This window comes from Thalassophryne amazonica, chromosome 18 (genome assembly GCF_902500255.1).
Source record: "Thalassophryne amazonica chromosome 18, fThaAma1.1, whole genome shotgun sequence".
In the NCBI taxonomy this organism is placed as follows: domain Eukaryota; kingdom Metazoa; phylum Chordata; class Actinopteri; order Batrachoidiformes; family Batrachoididae; genus Thalassophryne; species Thalassophryne amazonica.
This window is the reverse complement of record NC_047120.1, coordinates 12395873-12416963: the sequence shown is the minus strand read 5'-3', so window position 1 is coordinate 12416963 and position 21091 is coordinate 12395873. Positions and strand designations below refer to the sequence as shown.

The 21091-nt window shown below is 42.5% G+C and overlaps 3 long non-coding RNA genes across 3 annotated transcripts; 2 read left to right on the top strand and 1 right to left on the bottom strand.

The window, feature by feature from the left end:
• The first annotated feature begins 7811 nt into the window (after nt 1-7811).
• On the top strand, nt 7812-8565 carry LOC117530318. The gene is made up of 2 exons (XR_004566309.1): nt 7812-8279; nt 8511-8565. It is a non-coding gene; the product is annotated as an uncharacterized LOC117530318 (long non-coding RNA).
• A 2548-nt stretch (nt 8566-11113) lies between these two features.
• On the bottom strand, nt 11114-14407 carry LOC117530357. Its single transcript, XR_004566345.1, has 3 exons — nt 14397-14407; nt 13867-13870; nt 11114-11310 (listed from the first exon to the last, which is right to left on the bottom strand). It is a non-coding gene; the product is annotated as an uncharacterized LOC117530357 (long non-coding RNA).
• LOC117530350 lies at nt 11617-20942 on the top strand. The gene is made up of 3 exons (XR_004566339.1): nt 11617-11701; nt 17693-17697; nt 20931-20942. It is a non-coding gene; the product is annotated as an uncharacterized LOC117530350 (long non-coding RNA).
• Nucleotides 20943-21091: the final 149 nt, after the last annotated feature.

Below are 21091 nucleotides of genomic sequence, written 5' to 3'. Positions count from 1 at the left end.
AACGTTACATGAAAATTGGTCCGTGGCGCAAAAAGCTTGCGGGCCGCTGCTCTAGGCTATATGAAACTTGGACTCGTGACGCTATAATCCAGATTCCTGACCTATAATAGCATAATACATAAACATTACATTGCCACCACATAATAGTGCCTGTCCCACGCTTGCCACCCCATGAATTTATCTCTAGATCCGCCCCTGTACTGACTACAAGGTTGGAATCGTTTCTTTTATCTTAATTAACTGCTTTACTTTTGTTAGTCTTTAATGCAACAGCTACGGACTTCAGCTCCTTAATTTGCTGCTGTGTGAATCCTAGCAGTGGTTAGCTTCTTGTTAGCATTATATAGCATAATCATTATAGAACTCTCTCTCTCTCTCTCTCTCTCTCACACACACACACACACACACACACACACACACACACACACACACACTTTGGAGACACAAAAGCTTTTTTCCGCTTGTGTGCTTTTGCTTCCGTTTTCCATTTTTGCTTTCATCTAAATCCACAACAAAGTGTTTTCTCCCCTCAGCAATAAAAAAGTGCTCCACTGTCGCATTATGAAATGAAAGTGAAACCTAAAAAGCGTACATTGCAGCACGCGTGCATGGACTTTTGTTAACACGACTTTAAGGTTGGAGACAACATCCTTAATATCTATGAGAGACACGAGTAAAGCTGAAGTCTAGCTACAAAGAAAGTTTTGCGGCTGATGTGACCAGTGTTGACGTCCGTCTCTTTTTCAGTTCACCTGAAACGACGAGGGAAACAAGAGGTTCCGCCCTAATAAAAATACCACTGAAAACTTATTCCTCATTGTTTATTAATTTATACAGTACTTGGTGAATGTATCAATTTTATATTTCTTTCTCCGCAAAGTTGTCCTGGCGTGTCGTCGTGTCTTTTAGGGAAAGTTCGGCGTCGGGGGGGGAGCGTGAAGCGCAGCTTGTGCTGCATTGAAGGGCGCTCAGAGAACACAGTTTTTGCCGGTTAAAGTCATTCGCGAGGTCCCTTTTTTGAAAAAAATGTCACCCACTTTTGATTGGGGTGGCAACTGGGGTGGCAAGAGCTATTTTTAGGGTGGCAGTTGCCACCCCATGTCACCTCAGTAGATCCGCCCCTGAGTCAGTAGAAGAGCAGAGAGAAGTCCAGGCGCCGAGGAATCAGTCCATTCACAGGGGTGGGAGCGGCCGCCTGCTCTTCCTGCAATCTGACTGGCCACCCTGTATGCTTCTCCAATTGTCATTGGCTGTTGGTCATGTCAGTCATTGTGCTCGATGTAAGTCACCGTTGTGTGATCAAACGGAAACAAAACAAACCTAGAACAAGTCTGCGCCGTGTATGAAACACTACAGAACTTTTATTTTGACACAAATTCAGGAAGTGGTTCTGCAGCTGCGCCGATTAAATGCTGTAGCTTCACGATCACGGACTTTCCTCTTGTTGACAGCAGCGCGCGGTTCGAGAACACTGTATTTCTATAATCTCTATAAATATGGGAGGGCCGGCCCACGCACGTCTAAACGTGCAGTGGCCCACTGGGCAAATGGCCAAAATCACAGATTACCAGTCCAAGCCTGCCTGCATGTTCTCCATGTGGACCTGCTGCAGCCACAGCTGATGAGTCCAGTCTGGTGTTTCCTCACAGGCATCACATGAAAGAGCTTCAGAAAAGCTTCTTCATGGAACATCTCTGAGCTCCAACAAAACTTTGTTTAGTTTTTAGGCTGAAGAATTCAAAGTTTGAGGTTTGTGTCTGCAAATTCCTGCAGTTTTTCAGCTTCTCGACCATTAAAGGTTCACTTGTTCTGGATGACAGAAATCTTAAAGTACCATCAGTGGTTCTGCAGTAAATCATTAGTTTCACAGCCAGTTTTCTTTGGAGATGAACACATGAATGTTTTTTTGGACTTCATTTCCATCAATCCTTCAGAAATCCAAACAGTCTGATACTGTGGAGTAAATCTGTGTGCAGCAGGCAGCTCTCAAAAACTGAGTGACAGAGTGAGGGAAGCCACCAAGACACCCAGACAGCTCTGAAGGACTTACAGGCTTCTGTGGCTGTGATTGGAGAAACTGTGCAGAGTCAAACATTTTTCTGAAACAGAAAATCTGATCTGGTCCCTCTGTGGACTCGTGGACCGCCATCTTACGAAGGGATCACTAATACTGCATGCTGATTGGTCCGAATCAATGTGGACATCATTCTGCACCAACTGGAATGAAAAGCACCAAATTTAAAACAGGATTTTTAAAAATAAAAACTGCAGGAAATAAAAATTTTTTTCCCAATTTTTTTATTAAAGTGTTTCATACAGCAGAATTTTAACAGAGGTACACTTCACTGGGGTGTAGGCAGAACTTACTGACTTCATGGTGTACATATTATGCATGAGCGTACTCAATGCGATATACATATATGCAATTATAGAAAAATAACAACAGATAACAGAACCAATAAAAAAAAAAAGACCTGCGAAAGTATAAATATGTGACATATAGTACAATGAAATGCTTGCGAGGGCCATTAGGAGGAGGGCTGTCCAAATCCAAGGTGGTTTAATTGATTTATAAATGGTGTTTAACTTTTTTCATAGTAGTTAATAAAAGGTTGCCAAATGAGTAAAACAGCTGTTCTTTTTTCTCAGAGAGAATTTTACTTTTTCCCAATTGCAAGTATTGCATAATTTCTCTTACGTGGTTTTGATGAGTGGGAGGGTTCTTATTTTTCCAATTAACCAAAATTAAGCGTCTTGCCAGAATTAGCACAAAACATAGCGCATTGGTTTGAAAATTATTTAGGCTTACCCCAGTAGGAACAACACCAAATAATGACATTATTGGATCAATAGGGAGTTTCTTCTTGAAAATGTCAGACAAAATGTCGATAGTTTGGTCCAATATGGGTTGATGATAGGACAGTTCTAAAATGTATGTGACAGTGAAGCTGGAGAGAACCCACAACGTTCACAGGCAGCATTTACTCTTGGAAACATCTTAGACAGTTTTGTTTAGACAAGTGGAAGTGATGAAGGATCTTGAACTGTAGTAGTCCATGTCTCACACAAACTGAGGAGGAATGAACCCGTTCCTGAGCTTCAGTCCATTGGTCTTCTGTGATGTTTATTCCCAAGTCTTTGCTCCAAGCATCCTTATGTGATCAAGTGATGTTGTACGTTCAAACTGTGAAAGGTTATTGTATACTTTAGTTATCGATCCCTTTTTTAGTGGGTTGTTTAAAAGTATATTATTCAAGGGATATTCGGAGGGTTGATTGGGAAAGGAGGGAAAATTTGTCTTTGTGAAGCTACAAATCTGCAGATATTTAAAAAAGTCTATTATCAATGTTAAATTTATGCTTTAGCTGTTCAAATGTTGAGAAAATATTATCCGTAAAAAGATCTTTAATGGAGTGCACCCCTTTGCGGTCCCACGATTGAAACATTTTGCCTGTGAGAAGTTTGTGTGCATGGTTATCAATTAATGGTGTTAGAATTGAGCATTGGTTCCAGTGAAAATGTTTTCTATTTTGTGACCAGATTTTCAATGAGTGTGACACTACTGGGCTATGACATTTAAAGCTAGAGAGATCGGAGGTGTGAAATAGTAGTGATTTTAATGCATTAGGGGAGAAAGCTTGGTTTTCCATCCGTTCCCAATCAGATTTGTGATTTCCATTCAAAATGATATACAACGAATATTGCAAGACCAGTAATAAAGACGAAGATTGGGTAGGTCCATCCTCCCATTGATTTTGGTCTTTCTAAAAAAGATTTTTTAATTCTCTGGGTCTTTTTGTTCCAAATGAAGGAGGTAAATAAGGAATCTAACATTGTGAAAAAACTTTTACTTATCAGAATTGGGGTACATTGAAATAAAAATAAGTTTTGGCAGAATGTTCATTCTGATTATATTAATTCGGCCCGCAAGAGATATGGGCAGGTTGGACCATTTCTCAATCTGTTTTTAGTTTGCTGGTATAGGGTCAAAGTTTTTGCTGAAGAGACCAGAAATTTCTTGTGTGATATTTATGCCAAGGTATTTAAAACAGTTGGAGACAGCAAAAGGGTAAGCAGTCAATGTATTAACTTGTCTTTTTGCCTCAGTACTGATAGGAAACAATATGCTTTTTGATAAATTAATTTTGTATCCTGACACATCTCCAAAATTTTTAGTATGGTCAATATCTTGGGCAAAGATTGAGATGGATCTGAAATATACAACAATAAGTCATCTGCATACAAAGATACTTTGTGTTCTGAGTATCCTCGAGTAATCCCTTTATATTCTTTTTGGAGCGTAATGAAATAGCAATTGGTTCTATGGCCAAAGCGAATAAGAGGGGAGATAAGGGACATCCTTGGCATGTGGAACGGTGGAGAGAAAAGGGACTTGAGTCTTTATTGTTGGTGCGCACAGTAGCTCTTGGGTGAGCATACAATAATTTTACCAAAGCAATGTAATTCGGGCCGAATCCAAACCTTGACAGGGCCGAGAACAGGAAATCCCACTCGACCCTGTCAAAGGCTTTCTCTGCATCCAATCCATCCATCCATCCATGTATCTGTAGTCTGGTATTGAAAAATAACTGTCTTTGCTAAACCCTGTTTGGTCAGGTGACACAATTGTAGGTAAGACTGATTCTAAACGGAGGGCCAATATTTTGGCCAGTATTTTATATCCACATTTAATAGACTTATGGGTCTATATGAACCTGGATTAAGTGGGTCTTTGTTACTTTTGTGAATCAGGGAAATACATACCTCATATAGTGTTGGAGGTAGAGAACCTGTTAGTGCTTCATTATAAACATCTAAAAGCAGAGGGGTATGATCTATTAATGTTTTGTAAAATTCAGCACTGTAACCATCGGTGCCAGGGCATTTACCATTTTGCATATTCAGGATGGCTTGTTTTACCTCCTCTTTCGATATGGGTCGGTCTAATTTTTCTTTTCTAGGCTTATAGTGGGTATTTGAAGATTTGAGAAGAAGTTTTCTATTAATTGACATCATTTTGGGATTCTGAGGAATACAATTTAGAATAGAAATTCTTGAATGTATTATTTATTATGTCTGGATCTTTGTTATTTGTCCTGTATCTGTTCTAATTTCTGGAGTTAGCCAGGACATTGCTACTTCAGTTTGCCTGTTTTTTCTCCGTATTATATTGTTTGTGTCTTAGTTGTGTCAGTTGTTTCATCGTTTCATTTGTGTATAAAAGGTTGAGTTTGTCTGTATTGATTGTCTTTTCTTATACAAGTCTGGTGATGGGGAAAGGTCCTAGATTTGATCAATTTCAACAATTTCTTGGGTTAGTTTGTTTCGTCTTCCCTACGCTGTTTGTTTATCAGACTATTCATTGAAATAATTTGGCCTCTTAGGTATGCCTTTAATGTTTCTCATAGGGTGGATCTTTTAATCTCAGGTTCATCATTTATTGGAGGATAATTTAATTTGCGTTTGCAATTCATTTTTTTGTTTGATAGAGCGTGTTGTTAAATCGCCATTTTTTAGTTGGTAAACTGTATCCTATCTCTAAATGGAATGATACTGGACTATGGTCAGATATAACAATTGCTTCATAATCACAATGTTTGATATTTGTCAGAAAGGAGTAGTCAACCAGAAAGAAATCTATTCTAGAGAACGAATGGTGTACTGGGGAGAAATAGGAATTTTCTTGTGTTTGGAGGTAAGGTTCTGAATGGGTCAATCATTTTGAAGGTGTTTTTCAATCTTTGAATAGTTTTGGTTGATTTTGATATGTTAAGTGCTTTTTGGGAGGATCTATCAATTGTAGGGTCTAATACTGATTAAAATCTCCACCAATAATCAAACGATGAGAGTCCATGTTAGGGATTGCAGTGAAAAAATTAGAAATAAAAGTTTCATCATCATATTGGGGGCATATATACAAGCTAGAATAACGGGTTATTATATAATTTTCCAGCAACAATTATATATCTTCCACGAGGGTCAGATATCACTTTTGATGCTATGAAGGGAACTGTCTTTTTAATAATAATGGCTGCCCCTCTATTTTTTCCAAAAACTTTGAATGATATACTTGACCTATCCATTTAGCATGTAATCGCTTATGGTCTTGATCTTTTGAGTTTCTTGTAGAAATCCAATATCCATTTCTAGATTTTTAAGATGAGACAACACATTTCCACGCTTGATGGTACCATTGAGACCTTTACAGTTCCAAGAAATCATTTTAACCAAGATTTGGTGTCCGATATTTTTTAAGCGCTTAGCCATGATTATTTAATTGGAAAAATATAGCTACTCATTTTTGTGTTTTTGGACAGCCTCCGATTAAGACTAAGGTTAAATTGTATACAGATGCAGGAAAAAACATAAACAAAAACTCTTGAACCCCACGAACCCCAATCCCTCCCTGTGCTCCCTGAACTAACTACTCTGTAAGAACTATGAGAGTAAAAGCTTGAACTGAGTCAAAAAGTGTCTAAACTCAGAGGAGTGCTTGAGTGTAAACATTAGACTTACCACTAAGCTCCTGTTTTCCTTTTTTTGTGTTGTTTTTTCAGACCATATTACTTATGATTAGGCCATTACAAATGTAATAGACACCAGATATATAATATCTTGTTTCAAATTATAATGTAGTTAAGATATGTGCGAGGTACCTGGTAAATTGTTTATTTCAGTCTGCTTGGGCCATTGCATTGAGTGCCATTTTGATACAATTTTTCAATTCCTTCTCGATGAGATGCCAGGTATTTTCTGCTGCATCTGGGTCAGTGAAAGTTGTTTTGGAGCCGTCCTGCGTGATCACGAGCTTCGCTGGGAAAAGCATTCGGTACTGGATTCCGGCGTTGCGAAGTTTGGCTTTAACTTGGTTGAAGGCGGCTCATTGTTTTCCCACCTCTGGGCTCATATCGGGGAAGATGTGGACCTGGGATCCTTCGTATGACAGCTTGCCTTTGGCCCGGGACAGAGACATGATTTTACTTATATCCGAGTAATGTTGGAGGCGGGCGATTATGGGTCGGGACGTTCGCCACTGTGCGGTTTCGGGGCAGGGCTCCTGTGAGCTCGGTCGATAACAATAGAAGTGGAGAAGTTTTCCTCACCAAGCACTTCAGAAAGGAATCTGGATGTAAACTCGGTCGGCTTGTTGGACTGAGCTCCCTCTGGGATATTTAAAATTCTTATATTCTGGCGGCGGCTTCTGTTCTCCAGATCAAGTAGTTTATCCTGCATTTTTTTATGCTCAGCGGCGAAAGACTGGTATGATTTCTCGAGAGTCATGAGTTTATCCGAGGTGTCATTAAGGACTGTTCCATGGTGGTCTGTGTATGAGCCACTTCTGCTTGCTGTGAGAATAGTTTATCAACTTTCTCGGTTAGCTCGTCATGTATAGCATTGATGTCCGCTTTGGTGGTTTCCCGCAGGGCAAAAATATCATGACGTATTTCTTTGTGGAGACCTTCCATCGCTGTTTTGATGATCGTCTGCATGCTGTCTCTGTATCCACCGAACTCAGCTCTCAATTACGCCCGCAAAGTGCCAGAGATATCGGCGTTTCATCTGTTAGCTTCTTGGTGTTAGCTTTAGCCGGTCCGTCTTTTCCTCTGGCAGCGGTGCGGGTGTCGGCTTCTAACGTCGTCTGGGTATAGAGTTTGTTTCTTTTGGAGTTCATGTTTGCTCCAGTGAAGTTATGGCACCTTTAGTTGTAATTACTGGTCTGAAATTTTTTATTTAGTTGTACGTGCAAGGAGCTGGTCTTTCGCGCTGCTTACTCCATACGACCGGAAGCAGAAGTCTCGGAAATAAATTTTTTAAACATAAAACTTAAATTTAGTTCTTGATGATCTTTGAAAAATGTAGTTTTAGTTCTGGAGGATCTGCTGCAATATTAGGGGACATGTAATGCCTGCAGCTAATTGGCTGAACACACCTGACTTAATGAACAATGGGCGGAGCTTGGAGAGTCAGGTGACCTCCAGCAGCAGGGTTGGTGAGCCCTGATTGGTTAAATCCACTGCAGCAGATTTTCACCAGAATCTTCAAACCTGAAAAAGCCAAAAGTTGTTGTTTGCTGTTGATCAGCACAGTTAGAGGTGATCAATAATCAATGATCCATTTGGAGCTATGAGTGTGTTAGAAGAATAGAACTAAAAGTGTGTGGATGAGATCAATGTCATGTTGATGTTTCCATGATTAAAAACCATGTGTTGCTCCGCCCCCTCCTCCTTTCAGGGTGGATCCTGGTGGAGTCCGATGGCTGAGACCAGGTCTGAGGAAGTGTAAGTGTCTTTGTACTTTGATCCATCTGTTTCCATAGAAACTACCCTCTGTGACATCACTCATTCAAATCCTACTGACACTGAAGCAGAGTTCAACATGAAGGCTGCTACAAAGCATCAATTGATAACTACGACTGTGTCGTGTCGATTGATGAACTGATCGATTGAAAACTGTGTCGTGTCGATTGACGAACTGATCGATTGATAACTGTGTTTGTTTTGTTCCATCAGATTTCTCTGAACTCTCTCTGGATCCAAAGTCAGCGAACAGAAAACTCAAACTGTCCAAAAACAACACAAAGGTGGAAGTGTGGACAAGGATCAATCATATCCTGATCATCCAGACAGATTTTACCTTTGCCTTCAGGTCCTGTCTTCAACTGGTCTGACTGGTCGCTGTTACTGGGAGGTCGAGTGGAGAGGAGACGTTGGTATATCAGTAAATTACAGAAGAATCAGAAGGAAAGGAAACAGTTTGGACTGTGAGTTTGGATGTAATGATCAGTCCTGGACTCTGATCTGCTCTGACTGTCTTCGTTATTCTGTTTGTCACAGTAACAGGCAAACATCCTTCCTCGCTCCCCTTCATCCTCTCACAGAGTCTCAGTGTTTGTGGACTGTCCTGCTGGCATTCTGTCCTTCTATGAAGTCTCCTCTGACTCTCTGATCCACATCCACACCTTCTGCTGCACGTTCACTGAACCTCTGTGTGCTGGGTTCAGGTTCTGGTCTGATCCTGGTTCCTCTGTGTCTCTGTGTGGACTGTAGGACGGAGAGTCTCCTCCTGTGGACACAAACATTTGACCATGAGTGTTTGGACAGTAAATGTCCAGCTCGTTTGGCTTTGACGGCTCAGTGGTTGTAAACTAACATGATTTTTGGCACCCCCTTCTGGGTGACGTATGATCCATACACCGGCGTGTTTTTGGTTCTGTGTCAGCGACATTGTGCATTTAAAATCCAACTAGTCTGTGCAGTGTTACTACACAGTCCACACCGACATCTGGACATCAGCAGAGTCCACACTGTGCCAAAACCCAGCTTGCTGGACTCGGAGTTCTTCAAACAACTGAACGAGTTAATTCCAGCCGACAAGAGACGGCAGCTCTGGATACACGTGAGCGAAGAAGCCGATGGAGCTATTCGCGGAACGTCGGAAGAGGAGGACAGGAAAGAGAGGCGGGCTAAAGGCTAGAGCTACCAGACCGCTGCTGCCTAGTCTGTTACTAGCTGATGTCCGCCCCTTGGCTAAAGGCTAGAGCTAAAAGACCACAGCTGCAGTCTGTTTTGGGGGAGGTGATGGTCTAGTGGTTAAAGTGGGATCCTCAGTTCAAATCCCAGCCTAACCAGAAAATCACTAAGGGCCCTTGGGCAATGTCCTTAATCCCCTAGTTGCTCCCGATGTGTAGTGGGCGCCTTGCATTGCAGCAGCCTCACATCGGGGTGAATGTAGGCGTTGATGTGTAAAGCTCTTTGAGCATGCAGTCCATTTACCATTTAGCTGCCTAGTCTGTTACTAGCTGATGTCTGCTCTTAGCCTAAAGGCTAGACCTACCCCAGCTACATAGTCTGTTACTAGCTGTTGTCCGCTTGTAGGCTAAAGACTAGAGATACCAGACCCCACCTGTCTGGTCTGTTAGTAGCTAGAGTCTGCTCATAGGTTAAAGCCTAGAGCTACCAGATCACATCTGCCTAGTTTCTTACAAGCTGATGTCCACTCCTAGGCTAAAGCTAAATAATTAGCTTTTAGCTGCAGAATCAGTCACTGTTGAGCTGAGTGTTTAATCTGTTTTTGTTGTTACTGCCGTAACTACAAGTATCAACTTTAAATAATGTAGTTTTTTTTATTTAAAGTTTTTTAACCATCAAGTAATCAAAGAAAATAGAACAATGCTGTTTCTTATTTTTTTATTTTAAGAAATTTCTTGACCCACATCAGAAACAATTAGTTGAATGAGTCTTCCATTACTACATTAGACATTGCTTTTCATGTTATTGTATGTCTAAAAAGTTTTCTAATGTAAGAAAAGTTTTTTTTTTAACTTCAAAATGTACAGTAATCAGAAGTTAATGTTGAATTAAAAACATATTTGTAAGGATTTTAAGGTGGCCAAGAATTTGAAAACAGATAAAAAAAAAAAAAAAAAAACTAGGAAAACCCAGAAGTGAGTGAAGGTTGAACAAGTTGATACATTAATGTGTGATAAATACTCCTATTGTTCCATTTGAATTGATACTGAGAATTATTACTTTTGAGTTCTTTGAATTGTCATTTCTTTTACAGTGTAGTTTTCTGAACCACAATGTATTTTTTACTAAAGGCTGGTAGCACAATGCATGTTGTGTGAAAAGACTGGTTGAAAAATTGACCTAACCCACAAAAATAATTACATTTTTAGAGATTTATTTGGTGGGTAAATAGACCTGAAAATACACCAGAATGCATCTAAGAGCTCAAATTTTTACTGGCGGGGAAGCCCGAGACCCCCCACCAGGGCCTTTGGGCTTTTGGTCCTTGCCAAAAATTTTCAGGTTTATTTTTCCCATGGCTCACTGAAGCATTGATATGTGAAGCCTAGACTGATGCTGATATAAATGCAATGAGCTATATAAATGCAGTCCATTTACCATTTAGCTGCCTAGTCTGTTACTAGCTGATGTCCGCTCATAGGCTAAATGCTAGACCTACCAGACCGCAGCTGCCTTGTCTGTTACTAGCTGATGTCTGCTCGTAGGCTAAAGCTAGAACTACCAGACAGCAGCTGCCTAGTCTGTTACTAGCTGATTTCTGCTTGTAGGCTAAAGGTTAGACCTACAAGACAGCAGCTGCCTAGTCTAACCAGACTACCACCAGCATGAGATCAGCTGTGCTCTTATTTTGTCTTAAACCTGGTCCTGGGACAGTCCGCTGGATTCGGCTCTGCAGCTGCACACACTCGGTGCACCGTGGCAACCGCACGCCCACCTCAGGGACAAACAGAGGATGAGGTGTCTGCATGGACAACAGATGGTGTTTTGACGTTCCGGTTGTCTGACATCAAACTGTTGATGGGGACGTGCTGACTGTTTGACCTACCAAGACAGATCAGAGCTGTGTGTCTGCTGTCTGTGGATGGATCTCGTGACTGCACCGGGACACTGCAGGACGTCCTCAGCAGACATGAGACTGTCCACCCTGATGTTGTCTTCGTCCTGGCTGGTGACTGTTGAGGAAGGCTATCGTGTCCTGCAGATCAGAGTCGTCTGCAGATGTCACCGTCTGTGGAGACGTGTCTCTGCAGTGGCCTCAGTCCACAGTGTCCTCAGTCCACCGACAGCCGGCCAATGTCTTTCCTACCATCAAACCTCTGAAGACCGTTGTCTTTTGTCCACAGGTTTGTTGATGTTTCAAGGAAAGTGTGAAAGTGAAACATCCAAAAACAGTCTAACATATTTTCAGCTTCGAACTACCGTCATGTGATTTTTTTTTTCCATGTCATCGATTTTCATTTGTTCATATGTTGATTTTCCTCATATGACTTTTAAATACCATCAACATTTGACTTACAGCAGAAAAAACTTCAGGCTTTGTTTTGTTTTTAATAAATAAATAAATCAAACATCATGTAACTGAGACCAAAATAATAAGGGAAAGCAGTGAATAACTGGGGCCTATACTACGAAGCGGGGTTAACTTACTCAGATGTAACCCAGGGTCAACCTCTTAAACGGGGTTGACAAAACCTGGTTTCCTCAAGTGGTGTTAATCGGTACTACGCTGAATAAGATGTTGATTTGTTGAACCTGTGTTAACCTAATTGGAGTTTGTGCGCGTTCACATAAAAGAGGCAGGTTGCAGCACACCATTTTTCAATGATGGCGCGGTCACCTTACTTTACCGAAGAAGAATGCACGATTATGCGGAGCTACAAGGAATTTAAATTAACGTTAAGGGGGAAATCAAACATCGTCTGCCAATAAAGCAAGACAGGCTTGTTGGCAACGTATTGCTGATCGGGTAAATGCGCAAGTACAATTCAATTGTTCCCCAAATCTGTTACAGATGATTAACCTGTGGAATGTCTGTGTAAAAAAATGACCTTTCATTAATTATGCCCAGATGCAACACAATTCAGAAGTGGGCATAGGCCTACTAAATGTTAGGTTAATTTAATGTTTCCTAAATAGGCTACCTTGACTGTATGATTGCTATTCCTAATCCTGTCAATATTTCAGATGCAATAGCAGTACCAAACGCACCTGGCAGCAGGTGAAGATGAAATATAAAAACATCCTTCAGAACGGTAGGTTTATATTCATAGCTTGATAAGCCCCACTTCGCCTAATTAATGGACATGCATTAGACCTATTTTGATATTAGTAATTACCCGCGATTGCATAAAACCCTTCTGATTTGCATTGCGGATAAATGGCCAGGGTAAACGACAAATGCATTCAACAGTTTAGATAGAGCAAGTACTACCTTGCGAATCATACGACATACAGTATTCTTGCTCAGATGTTCAGCATCACCGATGGAATACAAATTGTCCACTGGCAAAATAGGCACAAGGCACATTATCTGCTCGATCGTCGGGGCATTGCACACTGTAAAAAAATGACTTGTTTTCACAGGAAAACGCTGGCAGCGCCATGGAATTCCTGTAAAACATACAGCGGCACAGTAGATAACATTACAGACATAATATGTATATGGATTTACAGTGAATGAACCACGGCTGACTCACATTAAAAGAACTGTTAAATCTACAAACAAGAGCTCTTTTTTGTACATTTAACTGCTGTATTTTTTACAGGAATTCCCTGGTAACCACAGCTGCCAGTGTTTTCCTGTAAAAACCTTTTTTACAGTGTACGATGGGTGATGTTGCAGACTTCTGGCCCGATCAGCTGACAAAGATAACGAATTCCCGGCTGAGAATCTATATCTTTCATAGAGAATCGTCCGGTAGTGGGTATGCGGTCTTTAAACACCCTCGCCCTGCGAAGAGAGCCCCTCACAATTTGTGCCCCAATATCAAACGGATCATCCAGGTAGGCCGGCATTGTCTCCGGAGTGATTGAAGGTGGATGGATGGTACTTATAAAGGGAGTGGTTGAGCGAAAACCTCAAGCTAACCGAGAACATAACCTGCTCGGAGCAGGTTTGGCACACAGCATAAATTGCCATGGCAGCATACCTCGATCAAAACCTATCCACCTTTCGTAGTACGGGTTAACCGGGAAGTTACTCCACACGTCATCAACTTACTCCCGAAGTTACCCTGATAAGCCAGTAACCCCGCTTCGTAGTACAGGCCCCTCGTCTTCTGAAAAGTTCGAGAGACATCCAGTGGCCAAGAAGACAAACAGCAGCTTTATTGTGGGAAATAATAATAATAATAATAATAAACTCTCGGCTCTTAGTCGGAAAACTTCCTGGAATTTTAAGAGTTTGAAAATTAATCATGTTTAAATAAATGTCTTTGAATCATGTTAAATCTTTGAGTGTTAAATTACAATGTCATCTGCATAAAAAGGTGTGATTTTCATGTGGTGCTCCTACAGCAGTGTGTTTATAAAAACTGTAACAATATGGGTCTAAAACTGAGCTCTGAGGGACACCTTTTGAATTACTCAAGCCTGTTAAGGCAAGCGGGTCGAGGAAATGGTCACGCGTAGGGCAGAATAAACGATACATATACAGGTGATCTCTTTAGCCTCCGTTGTGGCTTTATTGTAGTGGAACAGAAGCCGTGGCCATGAGCACAAGAAGAAAGAAGAAAGCATGAGCATAGTGATGACACATCCTGTGGGTGTCTACAAATAAAACCTTTTACACAGGGAGCAAGAGTGCTACAATAACAAACACTTAACACCCCCACTCACTGTTCACTCACTGGGTAAAATATTTTCAATGGCAGCTTCTCAATTTGCATAAACAGTATTTGCCAAACATTTTAAGTGCGAAACTTAACCCTTGTTTAGTGGTTGGTTTTGTCAAAACATCATGTCAGATCCCGCTTTTTAGATACACGGCACACGCTCACCCTCCGATGAGTGTTTGTGTAAAAACCAGCTCTCCGTCTCTGGGGTCCGACCTTCGTGTCTCCAGGGTATTACCCAACAGGGCTGCACAAAGGCTGTTCAAGCTGGTGGCGAGGAGATTCGTCTAGCTGCCTCCATCCGGACGTCACCCCGCTGAAGCTGATCTCGCACCCCGGTCGAATAGCCTTCTCAGGAACCAGGATACGAAATGGCCACGCCCGTTAACAGCAGCTCTCCTCTTATGGATCAGGGCTCTTGGAATGTTGCTAGATTTTAAATTTAGTGACTCGTACAGCAAGTCCCCAGGATGTGTTATTTTCATTAAAAAACCAGACTAACCTTTTAGCCTTCTGATGTTGTACACCCAATAAACTTACACCTTAAGAAGCATCAATAATCCAATGTCCGAGCCTTAACACTTTAACTGCATGCTTGGAATTTTATTGCAGGTTTTGCAAGTGCCGATAACATAATCAAAATAGGTTATATGGTGATAATTTCACAACAGTAATTCAAGTATAATTAGAATAATGATTGGCAGAGATTTTGTTTTTAGTTCAATAATTCTGACTGATCTTACTTGACTGGGACTGGATTGATTTCTCAACAATTTTCCTAGGAGTGAGGGAGGAAGGCTCTTCGAGGTTAAGGTCCCCAGCTCGATGAACTGACTGCCTCTTCATCAGCTATTAGTTGTTAGCTGACCACATCCTTGTGTGACATTGTAATCATTCAGGAATTAATCACATAAGAATTTATTCCGTCTTCAATCAACCAAAGTTGATCTAATCCATTCTGGTATGCGGTGTGATGTTCCTGAGAGAGAAATCGTGAACATCCCCACTCAGACTTAAGGCCGTGGTTATCCTCCATTGTTCTGCTACTCGCCGTGACTGGGACGGCCTGAGTGGCGAGTTGAAATCTCTCTCAAATGATCTTTGTATGGCTCCAATCCTCTCACTCCACGATTCCAATTGATGCTCACAAGATGGTCAAGTCTTGTGATCTCCTCGTAGCAGGGGAGTAGTGGCACAGCACCTCTCCCTGGAAGAATAACCCCGTTTCCTGGTGTTTCAACAAGTTATATATGTTCTTGACTCCAGTCATCCTCAGATGATCTTGGTTACCATGGGGACGCTGTTGACTCAAAACCTCCTCCCCTCTCCTTCTGCTTTACTGGAAATTCCCCGCAGCCCCTACCAGTAACTTATTTCTCAAGTTCCTCTTTTCTGTTAACACTTCAGCTTTTTCCGAGAATTCATTCTTTTAAATCATTTCTTCAAAATCACATCAATCATATTCAATCATTTCATTACAACTCTCTTTTACATAAAACAATTCAACAATTGAAAACAATTCAATTGACAAATGTGACATTGTCTTCATTCTGTGTTATATGTGCAGCTAGTTGTTGTATGTATCTGGTAACCCACCAGAATCATGGCTATGATCAAACCACCATTAAAGTCTCACCGGCGTCACGTAGAGCAGTAATCAGGTTCTCTGCTCGGATAATGTAGCCCGTTGCTGACTCGTCTGTCTTCCGTAGTTTTGTCAAAGATGTGTAGAGGTTTATGAGCCGTGTGTTGTGTGGGCCACTGAAGAGGCTGGTACTGCTGGCCCACCACCACAAGATGGCGCCCTGCTTGAAGATGCGGGCTTCAAGCACGAGAGGGCGTCGGAGCAACCAGGAGTGACAGCTGTCACTCATCATCCGTACCAGCTGTCACTCATCCACTACTCATCACCACCACCATAAGGCCGGACTGCAACTCCACCTCCCCACCGAGAAATCAGCTACCATTCAGGTAACTTTCTCTGCTGACTCAAATCACTGAGTGATAACCTGAACTTCTTTTGCAAGCCGTTATCCTGTGGTGTTCTGCCTTATCTGTGGGATTGGTGTTTGGTGTGATCAGCGACGGCTTCGCCTCACACCCAAACCAAGATAAGTGGTTAAACAGGAGCTGCACGAGTGTGTGATTGGAGGTGGAGGGTCTCCCCTCTTTACCGAACACTGACTGTGGGAGTACTGAGTGTGCAAAACTCACACTCATCAGGACTGTCTCTGTTTCTGCCAGCAGTACCGCGGTTCTGACTGCTGAAGACAGCGGCCACCTGGGCGCAGGGCTTGGACGGCTCCGGTGTTCTTCAGCTCCGGTGGTGGTGGAAGCTGTGTGGGGATCCAGCTCTTCTCTCGCAGGTGTCTTCTATCGTCGAGCCTGCCCACACGTCACCTGGTGTATGATTGACAGTCCACCATATTGTTATGTCTGTACGTCGGTTGGCGATTCACAACATTAAATTGTTACTTTGGCTTATCCATTGTCCGTTTCATTACCGTCCCCTGTTGTGGGTCCGTGTCACGTCACTTTCACAACACCGTGGTTTACTTTCCCTGAGTAATGTTCTCTCAGTATTTTCAATGCTTTTTCTGACGTCGTATGTTGCATCGTGTCTAATTAGCGACAGACTTTTATCATTGATTAAGCCTTATTAGCTCAGAATAGCAATCTGCGTTCTTGGCTCGTCTGCTGCAATTTGCGCTCATCCACTGGCTCATTCAAATAGTCTTTTTTCAACTTTAGAGTATGCAAATGTCCCAAAAACCTGGTTTCCACAGACGTCATATTTGTCCTCGATCCATCAAAATACATTTGCGGGGACAGGCTACTAGCTGCACCGATTAGCCATTGTTTGTACTTAGCTCTTTGCTAAAATTGCTTGTTGCCGGCCAAATTGTCGTGTCGGCTTTGATTCAACACAAACTGGCATCATCACAAGTCCCTAGTTCACTGTAAGCTTCGTGTAATACTTCACGTTTGCTTCACCTGAATTTTTTCAGTATTTTCTTGGGACTCAAATATGCCTCTCGAACACCTTCGGCAGTCCTCTGGTCCGTTGCCTGTATTACTCGGTGACTGGGTGACTGGGCCCATAACCTGTTAAGGGCAGTAGGGGTCGAGGAAATGGTGACTCTAGTGTAGAGTGACCAGACGTCCTCTTTTTCCCGGACATGTCCTACTTTGAGACCTAAAAAAATGTCAGGGGGCATTCCAAAATCGTCCGGGATTTTGTTCAACTGCCTCAAATATAGTGGTCCCTCGCTATAACGCGGTTCATCTTTCGTGGCCTCGCAGTTTCACGGATTTTTTAGTCCAATTTTGCCTGCTTTTTTTTTTTTTTTTTTTTTTTTTTTTTTTTTTACAGTGCATTGTGTTCTGCGTCCTCATCAAGCAGCCAGTCGCAGCACCGCGAAGGGAGAGCACGCACATTGTGTTCTGCGCGTGTCTTTTTATTAGTGCCATGATAACGCCATGTTGGTGCATGTTTAAGCATGAGATTGGTCCAAACCTCCAGCCCTCCCACACCTGGTCCCTTCAAAGTGTGGGTTTTCAATTCACAGATTCACAGCAGCATTTAAAGATGTCCCTTTTTTTTTTTTAAACGCAGTCCAAAAATAGACACTCCATCACAGTTCCACAGTTGTGCGCTGTGCGCCAGGCTGCTGTCCACCTGTGCACCAGACCAGCTAGACCCGAACCACGGGTTCCTGGAGAGTCATCTCTGTGCTCTAAGTGGCTTCCTTTCCATCCGTGACTTGCTGGCTTTATACAGTCATTTTTATAACGTGATTCCACTTTCAACTGTGTGTTCGTCCGTTTAATTCTGCAAAAGCACTCTTTTGCGCGCGGTGCCATTCTGCATACAGAATGAGGCGGCCTCTTTATTATATACACCTGTGGATCATTTTCAATATATATATTTCTTTATTTCTTCCGCAGCTTACAAGTCACCATGATACAACTTTTAACTTTGTATTATGTCTTCAAAATCGGTCTTTGCGCGTTCTCCACCTGTGTTGCCGCACAGCTCCTGCTCTTAGTTGCTCCACTGGAGTTATTATCTTCCATGGCTTTAAACCACATCCACTTTCATGCAGTCACCCAAATTTTAAATTTGTGTTCGTCCAATATTGACTGAAAATCAAAATCACTCTTTTGTGAGCTGGCGTTCTGCCTAAATGCTCGTTTGAAGCGTGATGATGAGTCACTGCCTCAGTGTGTGCACACATCGGAGCCTCATGTGATCCATTAATTCCAGAAGTGATTAGAGGTGTTTTCAGCATCCAAGGTTTGACAGAAAATGATTTAATCTGCTACAAAATAGTTATTTTATATAGACTGCCAGCACACAGAGCATGTGGAAATTGTGTTGCGCAAGGAAAGAGACCCGCTCCAAAAATAGCCTCTCAGGTCCTGCCTCAGTGAGCACCCACAGCGGAGCTCATGTGATCCATTAACAAGATATCAACATACTTTTTCATACAACAGACATCAACCTACAGACATACTTTACAGCTAGGAACGGTTTTATCAAGCTATAAAAAAACATTACAAATAATTACCTTAAGCTGTCAAAATACATTCCACATGGAGCAGGAAAGAGGAAAAAAAGTGTCCAGATGAAACAGTCCTCTGTGATTCCAGAAGTGATTAGAGGTGTTTTCAGCATCCAAGGTTTGACAGAAAATAATTAATCCGCTACAAAATAATTATTTTATATAGAGTCCAGCCGCACAGAGCAGGTGGAACTGTGTGCGCAAGAGGTTGAGCCATTCCAAAAATAGCCTTTCAGGTCCTGCGAAGGTGCCAGGCGCACGGATAATGGACTTTTAGCAGACTCGTAAGCACCACGCAAATGCCTCTACGTCGTTGCAGTAACTCGAACACAAACTGCGCCACGCTGTTGTTGCTAAATGTTGAACTTCTTGAAATCAGCGCCACGCTCAGAGGAGCCTCGTTAACTGAAGATGCCTCTAAGAGCCACTCAGCCATGAAACTCCCACGATAGTTGAAGAAACCCTCTCGTAGCAAAGGAAACATGCTGCGTGGCTCCTTCTTCATCCTTCATTCCCACCGAATAATGAAGGATGAAGAAGGAGTCACGCATGGGTGTGTCACGATTATTCGAAGAATGACCCACGTTTTCATCTATCATGTATCCACTATGAAGGTGCCACTATGTGCCTCTCTGTACCCCGCATGTGCCACGTAGCAGCCTCTAGTGAGCCACAACCGACCTGTCATTACAGCCTCGAATGGCTCGCATCAGCCACACTAAGTCACTTAAGAATCTTCTCGCCCAGAAGAAAAAAAAGAGCGCCAACAGCTACCCACAACTGTGTTTTTCACTCGGAAAAAGACACCTGCATTGAGGAGTGACTCAGTGGAAAAAGGCGTGACAGCGCAGCGGCACCACGACGAAGAGGCGCGATCAGACAGAGGAACTGTGAAATACTGGTCAGTTACTATTAATAATTTATGTGTCCAACCTCGTAGGTTGATTGTTAAAATTTAATTTGTTAGTTCTAAAAGACAGTGTACATATGTTGTTTTGTGTTATCGGGCCAATAAATGCAATTGTTATACAGACACCATGTCATTTGTGTCATTAACATACACCGATACACCGATGAATTCCCCCCAGCCCCCAAAAAAGGTGTCCTTTTCGGAAACCCAAATCTGGTCACCCTATCATAGTGCAGAATAAACGATGCATATACAGGTGATCTCTTTAGCCTCCTTTGTGGGCATCTTTATTGTAGTAGACTTGGTAACACGATGAAACAGAAACCGTGGCCATGAGCGCAAGAAGAAAGAAGAAAAGCATGAGCCAAGAGCCATGAGACCATCACCTCCCCATAAATTAAGGTGTGGTGTCTCCAGTTATCAGTGGAGATTGGAGGAGAAGAAGACCTGCTTAAAGGAACATTCTCTGGGTTTTCTGGTGGCAGATGAGTCCGTAGGTGAGCACTTGGCATCCCTGATTTGGAAGAAACTTGAAGAGTTGAAAATTCCTTTTAAGGACTGTGTTATGTGGGCCGCTGAAGAGGAGGTACTGCTGGCCCACCACCAGAGGGCGACCTGCCAGAAGTGCGGGCTTCAGGCACGAGAGGGCGCTGCCGCCTCAGGAACAAGCCGTGGTGACAGCTGTCACCCATCATCTGTGACAGCTGTCACTAATCATCCACATCTGGTATAAAAGCAGGAAGACACCTCCACCACACTGCCGAGATATCATCTTCTATCAGAGGTAATACTCTCAGCCTTTTTGTGAGATTTGTAAATCTGTTATTGTGAGTGTTTGCAGGAGTACCGGTCGTTTTGTGGAGGCTGTGCAAAGCGGCGCTCTTTTTCTTCTGAGACCGCTTGCAACTTGTTGAGTGAGAGGTGGAGGTGGAATTTCCTCCAGGATTGTTACTGGTGTTCACACACCCACCCTTTGACTGTCTTTTGCTTTTTGCCAGCAGTACCAGATCCGACATGCCGTGAAGGTGGCCACCTGGGGACTCCGGGACTTGGCGGCTCCAGTATTCCTCGGGTTCGGTGGTGGTGGAAATCGTGTGGTTCCGGTTCGTTTCCAGACGGGCGTCTCCTATCGTCGAGCCTGCCCACACGACACCCTTATTGATTGACTGTTGCACATTCTGAATCTGCTGTGTTGGTTGTGTCATTCACAACAGTAAAGTGTTATAATTTGACTCCTTCCATTGTCCGTTCATTTACGCCCCCTGTTGTGGGTCCGTGTCACTACACTTTCCCAACAGACTGTAGAGGACAGACAGAAGACAACGGGGCCAACATGAGTGGAAAAAACAAGGGAGTACAAGCCGCCAGGCTCCTATAAATAAATCCTTGAGGTTTTTTGTGCCATGTGGGACGCAAACCTTAAACTTGTTTGTGGCTGATGCTGTAAAAAAAAAAAACTCCAGTGTTCCATGT